Genomic DNA, 13,277 nt, shown 5'->3' on the forward strand with positions numbered 1-13,277 from the left:
GTTCCACCTTAGTGATGGCGGCTAGTTCTTCCTCTTGAAGATCCAATGGAACGCTTGAGCTCGTCTATGTCTCTTCCTTGCCTTTGTTGCTCCTCCCTCATGACTTCTTGATCTTCTCTAATCTCATGGAGAATGATGGAGTGCTCTTGGTGCTCCACCCTTAGTTGTCCCATGTTGGAACTTAATTCTCCTAGGTAGGTGTTAATTTGCTCCCAATAGTTTTGTGGAGGAAAGTACATCCCTTGAGGCATCTCAGGGATTTCATGATGAGTAATTTCCTCATGCTCTTGTTGAGGTCCATGAGTGGGCTCTCTTGTTTGCTCCATCCTCTTTTTAGTGATGGGCTTGTCCTCTTCAATAAGGGTGTCTCCCTCTTTGACAATCCCAGCCGAATTGCAGAGGTGACAAATGAGGTGAGGAAAGGCTAACCTTGCCAAAGTGGAGGACTTGCCATCCACCTTGTAGAGTTCTTGAGGTATAATCTCATGAACTTCCACTTCTTCCCCAATCATGATACTATGGATGATGAGGGCCCGATCCACAGTTCCTTCGGATCGGTTGCTAGTAGGAATGATAGAGCGTTGGATGAACTCCAACCATCCTCTAGCCACAGGCTTAAGGTCCGGTCTTCTCAATTGAACCGGGTTGCCTCTTGAGTCTCTTTTCCATTGAGCTCCTTCCACACATATGTCCATGAGGACTTGGTCCAACCTTTGATCAAAGTTGACCCTTCTAGTGTAGGGGCGTGCGTTTTCTTGCATTATTGGCAAGTTGAACGCCAACCTTACATTTTCCGGACTGAAATCTAGGTATTTTCCCCGAACCTTTGTAAGCCAATTCTTTGGATTCGGGTTCATACTTTGATCAAGGTTCTTAGTGATCCATGCGTTTGCATAGAACTCTTGAACCATTAAGATCCTGACTTGTTGAATAGGATTGGAGAGAACTTCCCATCCTCTTTTTCTAATCTCATGTCGAATCTCCGGATACTCACTCCTTTTGAGCTAGAAAGGGACCTCAGGAATCACCTTCTTCTTGGCCACAACTTCATAGAAGTAGTCTTGATAGACTTTTGAGATGAATCTCTCCATCTCCTATGACTCAGAGGTGGAAGCTTTTGCCTTCCCTTTCCTCTTTCTAGAGGTTTCTCCAGCCTTAGGTGCCATAAATGGTTATGAAAAAATAAAAAGCAATGCTTTTACCACACCAAACTTAAAAGGTTTGCTCATCCTCGAGCAAAGAAGAAAGAATGAAGGAGAAGAAGAAGAAAATGGAGGAGATGAAGGGAGAGGGTGAATTCGGCCAAGGGGGTATAAGGTGTTTGTGATGTGTGATATTGAAGGAGAAATGAGGGGTATATATAAGAGTGGGGGGAGGGTTAGGTTCGTGTATTTGGGGTTGGGTTTGGGGGGGAAAGAGTTTTGAATTTGAAGGTAGGTGGTGTTTTGGGGAAAAGTGAATGGGGTGATTGGTGAAGGGTATTTGGGGAAGAGTGTTATGAAAAGGTGTGAAGAAGAGAGAAGAATAGGTGGGGTAAGTGGGGATCCTGTGGGGTCCACAGATCCTGAGGGGTCAAGGACTTAGCATCCCTGCTCTATTGAGGCGTGCAAAAATGCCCTTAGAGTGTGCTTCTGGCGTTAAACGCCAGATTGCTACTTGTTTCTGGCGTTTAACGCCAGCTTTTCTCCCTTTCTTGGTGTTTAACGCCAACTTGGTGCCCTGTTCTGGCGTTAAACGCCAGTCTGGTGCCTATTTCTGGCGTTTAATGCCCAGAATGGTGCCAGACTGGGCGTTTAACGCCCATTTTGCTACTCTTACTGGCGTTTAAACGCCAGTAAGCTCTTCCTCTAGGGTGAGCTGTTTTTAATGCTGTTTTTCATTCTATTTTTAATTTTTCAGTTGTTTTTGTGACTTCACATGATCATCAACCTAAAGAAAACATAAAATAACAATGGAAAATAAATAGATATAATTAAATAACATTGGGTTACCTCCCAATAAGCTCTTCTTTAATGTCAATAGCTTGACAGTGAGCTCTCATGGATCCTCACAGATAATCAGAGCAGGGTTGGGGCCTCTCAACACCAAACTTAGAGTTTGGTTGTGGCCTTGATAAACCACTATTTTATATTTTATCTTATGCTCAATTGAGTGGATTTTATCAAGTCCTTGCCCACTTATTCATAGAAATCGCATGTTTTACGTTTTCCTTCCTGAATTTGTGCTATGATTAAAAACATGCTTCTTTGGACTTATATTTGCTAATATTAATCCTCTCTTATTACCATTCGATGCCTTGATATGTGTGTTAAGTGATTTCAGGGATTACAGGGCAGGAATGGCTTAGAGGATGCAAAGGAAGCATGCAAAAGTGGAAGGAATACAAGAAACTGAAGGAACTGCTAAAGCTGTCCAGCCTGACCTCTTGGTACTAAATCAACCATAACTTGAGCTACAGAGGTCCAAATGACGCGGTTCCAGTTGCTTTGGAAAGCTAACATCTGGGGCTTCGCAAAGATATATATTTTAACATAGCATCCCCGAAGCTAGGCTACGGTAACGCGTGGATCACGTGGACACGTGACCTGGCAGAAATGCAATCCACATAAACGCGTGAACGACACTTCCGCGTCACTTTCCCGCGACCTGTACGTACCAGAATACACTGGGGGTGATTTCTGGGCTATTTTTGACCCAGTTTTTGGCCTAGAACACACAGATTAGAGGCTATAAAGTGGGGAAATGCATCCATTCATCATACAACATACATTCATACATAGTTTTAGGCTTTAGATGTAGTTTTCTAGAGAGAGATGTTCTCTCCTCTCTTAGGTTTTAGTATTAGGATTCCTCTTAAAGGAATTAGGATTCTTATTATTTCAACTTATTATTTCAACTTCTTCTCAGGTTCAATGTTCCTTTTACTTATTTTCTCAATTTAGTTTATGAATTCTTTATGTTTAGATTGATTTTCTATTTAATATAATTTGAGGTATTTCAGATTTATGATTCACATTTAGCTTTTTATATTCTTGGCTTTAATTGATTAATGAAAACTCTTGAGTTATCAAACTCAGCGTGGTTGATAATTGTTATTTTTGCTAATTGAATTGAATTCCACTAACTCTAGTCTTTCCTTAGGAGTTGACTAGGACTTGAGGATCAGACTAATTAGTCCACTTGACTTTCCTTTGTTTTAGTAAGGGTTAACTAAGTGAGATTAAAACTCAATTCTCATCACCATCGATAATGATAACTAGGATAGGACTTCCGAATTTTCATACCTTGCCAAGAGTTTTATTAATTATTAATTTATTTTCCCTGCCATTTAAATTACTTGTTCTTTATTTTAAAAACCCAAATATTCTACCTTTTCCATAACTAATAATAAGTCATACCTCCCTGCAATTTCTTGAGAAGACGACCTGAGGTTTAAATACTCGGTTAACAATTTTATTGGGTTTGCTTAACTGACAACCAAAACTTTTGTAAGAAAGGAATTCTTGTTGGTCTAGAAGCTATACTTACAACGCGAATTTATTGTGAAAATTCTAGATCACGCGAGAGTTTCATTCTTCAGGCCTCCCAACACCAAACTTAGAGTTTGAATGTGGGGGTTTTGTTTGACTCTGTATTGAGAGAAGCTTTTCATGCTTCCTCTCCATGGTTATAGAAGGAGAACCTTGAGTCTTGAATACAAGGTAGTCCTCATTCAACTTAAGGACCAACTCTCCTCTGTTAACATCAATCACAGCTTTTGCTGTGGCTAGGAAGGGTCTGCCAAGGATGATGGATTCATCCTCATCCTTCCCAGTGTCTAGGATTATGAAATCAGCAGGGATGTAAAGGCCTTCAACCTTTACTAGCACGTCCTCTACTAGTCCATAAACCCGTTTTATTAATTTGTCTGCCATCTCTAGTGAGATTCTTGCAGCTTGTACCTCAAATATTCCCAGTTTCTCTATTACAGAGAGTGGCATGAGGTTTATCCCTGACCTCAGGTCACATAGAGCCTTCTCAAAGGTCATGGTGCCTATGGTACAAGGTATGAAGAATTTTCTGGGATCCAGTTTCTTCTGAGGTAATGTCTGCTCCATTAATGCATTCAGTTCATTGGTGAACAAAGGGGGTTCATCCTCCCAAGTCTCAGTACCAAATAACTTGGCATTCAGCTTCATGATTACTCCTAGATATTTAGCAACTTGCTCTTCAATGATGTCTTAATCCTCTTCAGAGGAAGAATATTCATCAGAGCTCATGAATGGCAGAAGGAAGTTCAATGGAATCTCTATGGTCTCTGTATGAGCCTCAGATTCTTTTGGTTCTTCAAAGGGAACCTCCTTTTTGTCCAGAGGACGTCCCATGAGGCTTTTCTCACCGGGACTCACGTCCTCCTCACTCTCTCTAGGTTCGGCCATGTTGGTCATGGTTATGGCCATGCACTCTCTCTTGGGATTCTCTTTTGTATTGCTTAGGAGAGTACTGGGAGGAGTTTTAGTAATTTTCTTACTCAGCTTATCCACCTGTGCCTCCAAATTTCTAATGTAGGACCTTGTTTCATTCATGAAACTTAGTGTGGTCTTGGATAGATCAGAGACTATGGTTGCCAGGAGAGAATGGCTCTATTCAGAATTCTCTGTCTGTTGCTGAGAAGATGATGGAAAAGGTTTGTTTTTGCTAAACCTATTTCTTCCACCATTATTATTATTAAAGCCTTGATTAGGCTTCTGTTGATCCTTCCATGAGAGGTTAGGATGATTCTCCATGAAGGATTATAGGTGTTTCCATAGGGTACTCCAATGTAATTCACCTCTGCCATTGCAGGGTTCTCAGGATCATAAGCTTCTTCTTCAGAAGATGCTTCTTTAGTACTGTTGGATGCAGCTTGCAATCTATTCAGACTCTGAGAAATCATATTGACTTGCTGAGTCAATATTTTGTTCTGAGCCAATATGGCATTCGGAGTATCAATTTCAAGAACTTCCTTCTTCTGAGGCATCCCATTGTTCACAGGATTCCTCTCAGAGGTGTACATGAACTGGTTATTTGCAACCATTTCAATGAGTTCCTGAGATTCTACAGGGGTTTTCAGATGAAGAGATTCTCTTGTAGAATGGTCCAATGACATTTTTGACAACTCAGACAGACCATCATAGAATATACATATGATGCTCCATTCTGGAAGCATGTCAGTAGGACACCTTTTGATCAATTGCTTATATCTTTTCCAAGCTTTATAGAGGGACTCACCTTCCTTCTGTCTGAAGGTTTAGATTTCCACTCTAAGCTTGCTGATCTTTTGAGGTAGAAAGAATTTGGCCAGGAAAGCACTGACCAGCTTTTCCCAAGAGTTCAGGCTTTCCTTAGGTTGTGAATCCAACTATGTTCTAGCTCTGTCTCTTACAGCAAAAGGAAAAAGCATAAGCCTATAGATCTCAGGATCAACTCCATTGATCTTGACAGTGTCACAGAATTATAAGAATTCAGCTAAGAATTGATGAGGATCTTCCAATGGAAGTCCATGAAACTTGCAATTCTGTTGCATTAGAGAAACTAATTGAGGCTTAACCTCAAAGTTGTTTGCTCCAATGGCAGGAATTGAGATGCTTCTTCCATAGAAGTTAGAAGAGGGTGCAATAAAGTCACCAAGCATCTTCCTTACATCTCCACCATTGTTATTGGGTTCAGCCATGTCTCCTTCTTTTTCAAAAATTTCTGTCAGGTCCTCTCCAGAGGGTTGTGCTTTAGCTTCTCTTAGTTTCCTCTTAAGAGTCCTTTCAGGTTCAAGATCAGCTTCAATAAGAATATCTTTATCCCTGTTCCTACTCATATGAAAAAGAAGAGAGCAGAAAAGAAAAGGAATCCTCTATGTCACAGTATAGAGATTCCTTTATGTGAGTAGAAGAAGAAGAAGAAGAGGGGGTTCGAATTGTGAGTAGAAGAGGAATGTTAGTAGATAAATAAAATAAATAGAAAGATGAGAGAGGGAGATTGGATTCGAATTTAAATTAAAATAAAAAAAAATATTTTTGTTTTTATTTTAATTCTTGGTTAGTATTCGAAAATTAAAAAGAGAAACAAAATAAAATTTGAAAAAAAAGATAAGAAATAGTAATTAATTTATTTAGTTTTCAAATTTTAGAGAAAAGATATGATTGAAATAGAAAACTTCTAAAATCAAACAAAAAGTTAAGTAGTTAATTGAAAAAGATTTGAAAATCAAATTTGAAAAGATAAGAGGTTAGAAAAGATTTTGAAAATTGATTTTTGAAAAAGATATGATTGAAAATTATTTTGAAAAAGATTTGAAAAAGAAATTTAAAAAGATTTGATTTTTAAAATTAAAGTTAATTACTTGACTAACAAACTTACTAGGCAAGTAACAAACTTAAAATTTTTGAATCAATCACATTAATTGTTAGCATTAATTTCGAAAATATGAAATAAAAATAAGAAAAAGATTTTGAAAATTAATTTTTAAAATTTTTGAAAAAAAATGAAAAAGATTTGATTTTTGAAAAGGTTTTGAAAAGATAGGATTTTTAAATTGAAAACATGACTCATAAGAAACAACTAGATTTTAAAATTTTTTTTGACTAAGTCAATCCAAATTTTCAAAATTTATGAGAAGAATAAGGGAAAGATATTTTTGATTTTTGAATTTTTAATAAGGAGAGAGAAAAACACAAAAATGAAACAAAACATAAAAATTTAGGATCAAAATAAAAAATGCATGCAAGAACACTTTGAATGTCAAGATGAACACTAAGAACACTTTGAATGTCAAGATGAACACCAACAACTTATTTTTGAAAATTTTTAAGAAAAGAAAAATATGCAAGACACCAAACTTAGAAATTTTCAAACTTTAGACACTAACAAATTGAAAATGCATATGAAAAACAAGAAAAGACACAAAACATGAAAATGCAAAGATCAAACAAAGAAGATCATTAAGAACAACTTGAAGATCATGAAGAACACCATGCATGAGTTTTCAAAAATTTTAGTGAAATTTAAAAATATGCAATTGACTCCAAACTTAAAATTTGACACAAGACTCAAACAAGAAACATCAAATTATTTTTGGATTTATGATTTTATTAATTTTTTTGGATTTTTCAAAAATAAATTTTGAAAAAGAAAATAAGGAAATTCAAAATTTTTAATGAGAATTCCAGGAATTGTGCAATGTTAGTCTAAAACTCTGGTCCAGGAATTAGACATGGTTTACTAGCCAGCCAAGCTTTCAGTGAAAGCTTCGGTCCAAAACACTAGACATGACCAATGGCCAGCCAAGCTTTAGCATATCATTACATTCAACAACAAGATTGATAGAAATCAACAAGCTCTTGTGATGATAAGTTGAAACCTCGGTCCAAAAGATTAGACATGGCTTCACAGCCAGCCAGACTTCAACAAATCATCATGAAACTCTAGAATCCATTCTTAAAAATTATGAAGTCATAGAATAATTTATTTTTATTTTTTTATATGAAAATAAAAAGAATAAAAATAAAAAGCTTAAAATTAAAATAAAATTACCTAATCTGAGCAACAAGATGAACCGTCAGTTAACCAAACTCGAACAATCCCCGGCAACGGCGCCAAAAACATGGTGCACAAAATTGTGATCTCAACGGTGCCAAAAACTTGGTACGCACGTTCATAATCTCAATTCCTTTTCACAACTCCGCACAACTAACCAGCAAGTGCACTAGGTTGTCCAAGTAATAAACCTTACATGAGTAAGGGTCGATCCCATAGAGATTGTCGGCTAGAAGCAAGCTATGGTCATCTTGTAAATCTCAGTCAGGCAGATTTAAATGGTTATGAGGTTTTGATAATTAAAAGATAAATAAGAATATAAAATAAGATAGAGATACTTATGTAATTCATTGATGAGAATTTCAGATAAGCGTATGGAGATGCTTTGCTCCTTCTGAATCTCTGCTTTTCCTACTGCCTTCATTCAATCATTCATACTCCTTTGCATGGCAGGCTGTATGTTGGGGGATCACCATTGTCAATGGCTACCATCCGTCCTCTCAGTGAAAATGGTCCAAATGTGCTATCACTGCATGGCTAATCATCTGTCGGTTCTCACTCATATTGGAATAGGATCCATTGATCCTTTTGCGTCTGTCACTACGCCCAACACTCGTGAGTTTGAAGCTCGTCATAGTGATCCCATCCCAGATCTTACTCGGAATACCACAGACAAGGTTTAGACTTTTCAGATCTCAAGAATGCTGCCAACTGATTCTAGCTTATACCACGAAGACTCCGATCTTTCGGAATAGAGGCTAAGAGATACACACTCAAGCTATTGCAAATAGAACGGAAGTGGTTGTCAGGCACGCATTCATAGGTGAGAATGATGATGAGTGTCACGGATCATCACATTCATCCGATTGAAGTGCGAGTGAATATCTTGGAATTAGAATAAGCTTGAATTGAATAGAAAAACAATTGTACTTTGCATTAATTCATGAAGAACAGCAGAGCTCCACACCTTAATCTATGGGGTGTAGAAACTCCACCGTTGAAAATACATAAGTAATAATGATCCAGGCATGGCTGAATGGCCAGCCTCCAAACGTGTACAATAGTCAAAATAGGAACATAAGATGTAAAATAAATCTCTAAAGGTAGTTTTTATACTAAACTAGTAACTAGGGTTTACAGAAAATGAGTAACTAAGTGCAAATAGTGCAGAAATCCACTTCCAGGGCCCACTTGGTGTGTGCTTGGGCTGAGCATTGAAGCTTTCACGTGTAGAGACTCTTCATGGAGTTAAAGCCCAGCTTTGGTGCCAGTTTGGGCGTTTAACTCCAGCTTGTAACTCAGTTATGGCGTTTAACGCCATAATAGGGCAGAAAGTTGGCGTTTAAATGCCAGTTTGCGTTGTCAAAACTCGGGCAAAGTATGGACTATTATATATTGTTTGAAAGCCCAGGATGTCTATTTTTCAACGCAATTGAGAGGGCGCCAATTGGGTTTCTGTAGCTCCAGAAAATCCATTTCGAGTGCAGGGAGATCAGAATCCAACAACATCTGCAGTCCTTTTTCAGCCTCTGAATCAGATTTTTGCACAGGTCCCTCAATTTCAGCCAGAGAATACCTGAAATCACAGAAAAACACACAAACTCATAGTAAAGTCCAGAAATGTGAATTTTTCATAAAAACTAATAAAAACTTAGTAAAAACTAACTAAATCATACTAAAAACTACCTAAAAATAATGCCAAAAAGCGTATAAATTATCCACTCATCACAACACCAAGTTTGGCTTCAGCAAGCCAGCATGCTTTCCTTAGAGAATGAGTGTGTGACGCCAAACTTGAGGTATCTCAAGTTGGCTTCAACCTGTCCGAAAGCAATGGGGAGTTGTTGCACTTCCTAGCGCCAAACTTGGAGAATCCCAAGTTTGGTGCCGTTGAGGCCGAGTGTGCTGGGGAAGAAGTGTAACAACCCCGATTTTTGAGTACGCGAGATCTTTTCTGAAAGTACGAATTTCTCCGGAAGATCAGTAAAGAGAAAACCTTTGATATATCATCAAGAATCTCAATCTTAATTGTCATTCTGTCATCTTTAAGTTAGAACCTTTCCCGAGGCAAGCTCGATGATGCAGTCGCGAAGAACCTAGTTTTTGAACCGTATCGGTTAGGAGTTTTAATTCGGTTTTTCGTAAATAGTCTCAGTTTGACAAACCGGACTCGATTTATGAGAGAAGAGAGATAATAGGATGATATTATCATTATATTAGTATTAGAAGCTTCTTGAATAATATTATAAGGTTACCTGGTCAGTTAAAAATAGAAAACCGGTTTAACCGGGTTCACAATTTACTGGTGCAGCTTAGCACCAGCACTCTCTGATGACTTTAGCAATGCTAAGGCCTCATTATACATGTTTCATTCTCATAATAAATATGTTACTAGTGTCATTTATGCTAGTAGCTCAGAAAATAATTTTTAGAGATGTTTTCACAAGTGTTCTGATACACCTAGTTTTAGTAGTTATACATCTGAAATATTTTAATATTATTTTAATCCACCTCCAAGCCAACCAATCACAACTCACCCTACACCCCCAAAACCCCCAAGGCTGGCTCATTTTCACTTTGTGGCCGAAAATAGGTAGAGAGAAAAAGAGAGAAAAGTTCTTAGTTCCAAATCTTCAAAGCTTGATTTCTGCTGAACTAAAACTCAAATCAAAATTCCAATCCAACCAAAATTATCCTCTCTTCTTTCTCTACATGATCATATGACTTATCAAGGCTGGAATCAAGGGGAGTTGGCTGCACCATCTCTCTTTTGATTCGGTTTCAAGGAAACATACTTAAATATGTGTTTTCTTGATGTGATTTAGGAGGAAAAAGTGCTTAAGGACCACCTAAAAATCTAACTGAATTAGGGGCAGCAAAATCAGGTAGGGTGTCACGAAATTAATCTTGATTATTTGTGTTTGAGTTGTGTGAATGTTGTATAAATTGGCTGTGCTAAAAATTGGTTGCATATATGATTGATTCTTGGTGAAAATTTGGTGAAATTTTGATGAAATTTGATGAAATTCAAGCTTTAAAGTTCATGTTCTTGGGCAGCTGGAAAAAAGAAAATCTAAGCTTAAATTGAGGTTCAATTTGTGTTGAAATCATGTAGAAAAGATGGGGTTTTAGTGGCTGCTAATTTATTATGAATTATAGTAAAAATCGGTTGCTGAAAATACTGAAAAACGGGTAAAAACAGAGAAAGAATCTGAAGAATTTATGAAGAACATGAAGAACACTTTGAGTGTGTTGAAGAACAATGAAGAACACCTTTTTGATTCATAAAAGGGCAAGGAAGTAATTATTTTGGTGTTTGAGGGGTTATTTGGTAATTACTGAAAGTTAGGGTGGTAAAAGTAGAAATATTAAAAGTTACGGGTGGTAAAAAGTGAATTTTAAAGGTTAAAGGTTAAAGTAAAGTTCATTTTTGAAAATATATTAATAAAATAATAAATAATAATAAAATATTAAATAATAATATTTAATTAAAAATAATATTTTAATAAAAATAATAAAATAATACGAAAAAGGCAGTTTTCTGTAAAAGCTTTAGAAAGACAACTTTAAGTGCAGAATCTCATAATTACCTTCATAAAACACATAGGGAGTGGTAAGAACATATTAGTGAGGCAAAGATAAATAAAAGATAAAAATTTAAGAAAAGATAAAAATCGAAGAAAAAGTCTGTAAGATTTTAATGATAGAAAAATAGACAGAGACTTGCAAACAAACTAGGGCAACATAGTTAGTCTTTGAGTTGCGACTAGGGTTAGGTATTATATGAAAAGTTAAATTGTTTTAGTATAGACTTAATGAACCTATACTTGGGACATGCTAACTATTCATACCGAAATTTACATAAGCTTTAAATACACAGATTAAACAGATAAATCAGAGCAGGGTAAAGAGACTAAGAGCAGAAGGCTTATTGAAAGGTTAATTGTTGCTTGAGGCAACCCAAGAGATATTGTTTGCTTATTCGTTGCTGAATGCAACCTAAGAGATAATATTTATTATCTGTTGCTTTAAGCAACCCAAGAGTTTCTGTAGGGAAACTTGGATACCTACAGCAATTTTCCGTTCCCAAGAGTATATTTCATGCGAGTAGAAAGCAGAGGCTGTCTCAATAGAGCTGCTAATAATTATATGCGCATTTATTTGAACGGAAGATCGTATTCGGGAAATCGTGAACTCGTGACCGGATAAATATCGGGAATGCAGGTGCTAACCGACACATGAGCTCATGGCCTGTACTAGGGCTAGACATGCATCATTCTTGTCTGCGCATCATTCTCTGTTGCTTTCCTTCTTGTGAGTGAACTATTTCTTTATGATTGTCTGCTTGAGTGTTATGTCTGTGCTTTATTTCCTTGTGTTCTTCTGTTTGTGTTTTGTTTTCTATTTTCCTATCTATTTTAACTACTGTTTACTACTTTACTGTATTCTAATATCTATCTACTAATCGGAATCAAATAAATGAACGTAACTAATAACCCCGACCCTACTAAGAACTCCCCAGTTCTTACCCCTTCTCTCCCTTCCTCCCCCCTCAGATGGAGACGGGCGTGATCTTCTATGAGTTCGAGGACCCTTACGTCTACGAGGATCCGGTACATCACAGTTACTTCATTATGGGTTTGGAGCCTCGTATTAGACGATATGCGTTACCTAATCGTGCTTTTCAACATCCTCTGTCTAGCCCGCATTTTGACCCCGATGCTCCTTACGACTTTTCCTTATCTTGGTTACATCCTGACGCACCTGGACATCCTTTTCCTGATAATCCCGGGCACCCTATACCAGCTCAACCTTTGAATGAGGCGGTACCTGAGCCTATCATTCCTGATGAGCCTGAGTTAGCTGATGACTACGTACCTGTGATACCACCAGAGTGGGATTTTCCCCCTGAGCCGATCCCCAACTTTCCACAGCCTGATGAGCCGGCACTACCAGACGGTGGGGTAGCTCCTATATACGCGAACGGACCTGTGCTCGCGAATGGTTTTGTACATAGTGACAGCAGTGTTTCTGGTGGATCTGAGGACATAGTTGCAGCTGTGGACGATGAGGAGGAAGAGAATCCTGAGATAGAGATAGAGCAGGATGAGGAGATAGACGAGCCTCACGGCGATTCTCCGAACGGCCACGTGTAAATATAGCTTGACTACGGAAGGGGCATTCTTTTGATGACACTCTAGTCTGACATTATCTGTTAGTTGGTCTCTCACTTGTGTTAGTACACCCGAGAGCTAGGAGCTATATAGTGGTTAGGCTAGCCTGGGTGCCAGTTTATTGGCTTTTTGTATAGGCCAGGTCCTGGGAGTGTCGTGTATATATTAGCTACGTAGGATGACGAGGATGTAAACTGACTTGATCTTGTGTAAACGCTGCATGTTTTGTTATAGTGCACATGATGTATATTATCAGTTGTGTTTCTATGTTTCTTTATGCCGCTTTTCTATTACTCTCAATGTATGCTTGTTTATTTTACCTTGTTATCCGTAACGATACGATATAAAAAAAAGTTACCCGTAAAATTGGCATCGCTCTAACAAGGAACAGGCTCATATTGTAAATAATAGTTAATAATTAAGAGGGATAAGTTAGTAACACTTAACTTCTTGTATGACCATGGCATACTGAGAGTTGGGTCGTTACAAGTTGGTATCAGAGCAATTCGTTCCCAATAGAGCCTGGGGAGTGGACTGACAATGCTTCATTGCATA

At 37.7% G+C, this 13,277-nt stretch overlaps 1 non-coding gene across 1 annotated transcript; it reads left to right on the forward strand.

Annotated features, from left to right (window-relative positions):
* Nucleotides 1–5,182: 5,182 nt before the first annotated feature.
* LOC112746363 (small nucleolar RNA R71) lies at nucleotides 5,183–5,290 on the forward strand. The gene has a single exon (XR_003174252.1). It is a non-coding gene; the product is annotated as a small nucleolar RNA R71 (small nucleolar RNA).
* Nucleotides 5,291–13,277: the final 7,987 nt, after the last annotated feature.

Source organism: Arachis hypogaea, chromosome 14 (genome assembly GCF_003086295.3).
Source record: "Arachis hypogaea cultivar Tifrunner chromosome 14, arahy.Tifrunner.gnm2.J5K5, whole genome shotgun sequence".
Taxonomy (NCBI): Eukaryota; Viridiplantae; Streptophyta; class Magnoliopsida; order Fabales; family Fabaceae; genus Arachis; species Arachis hypogaea.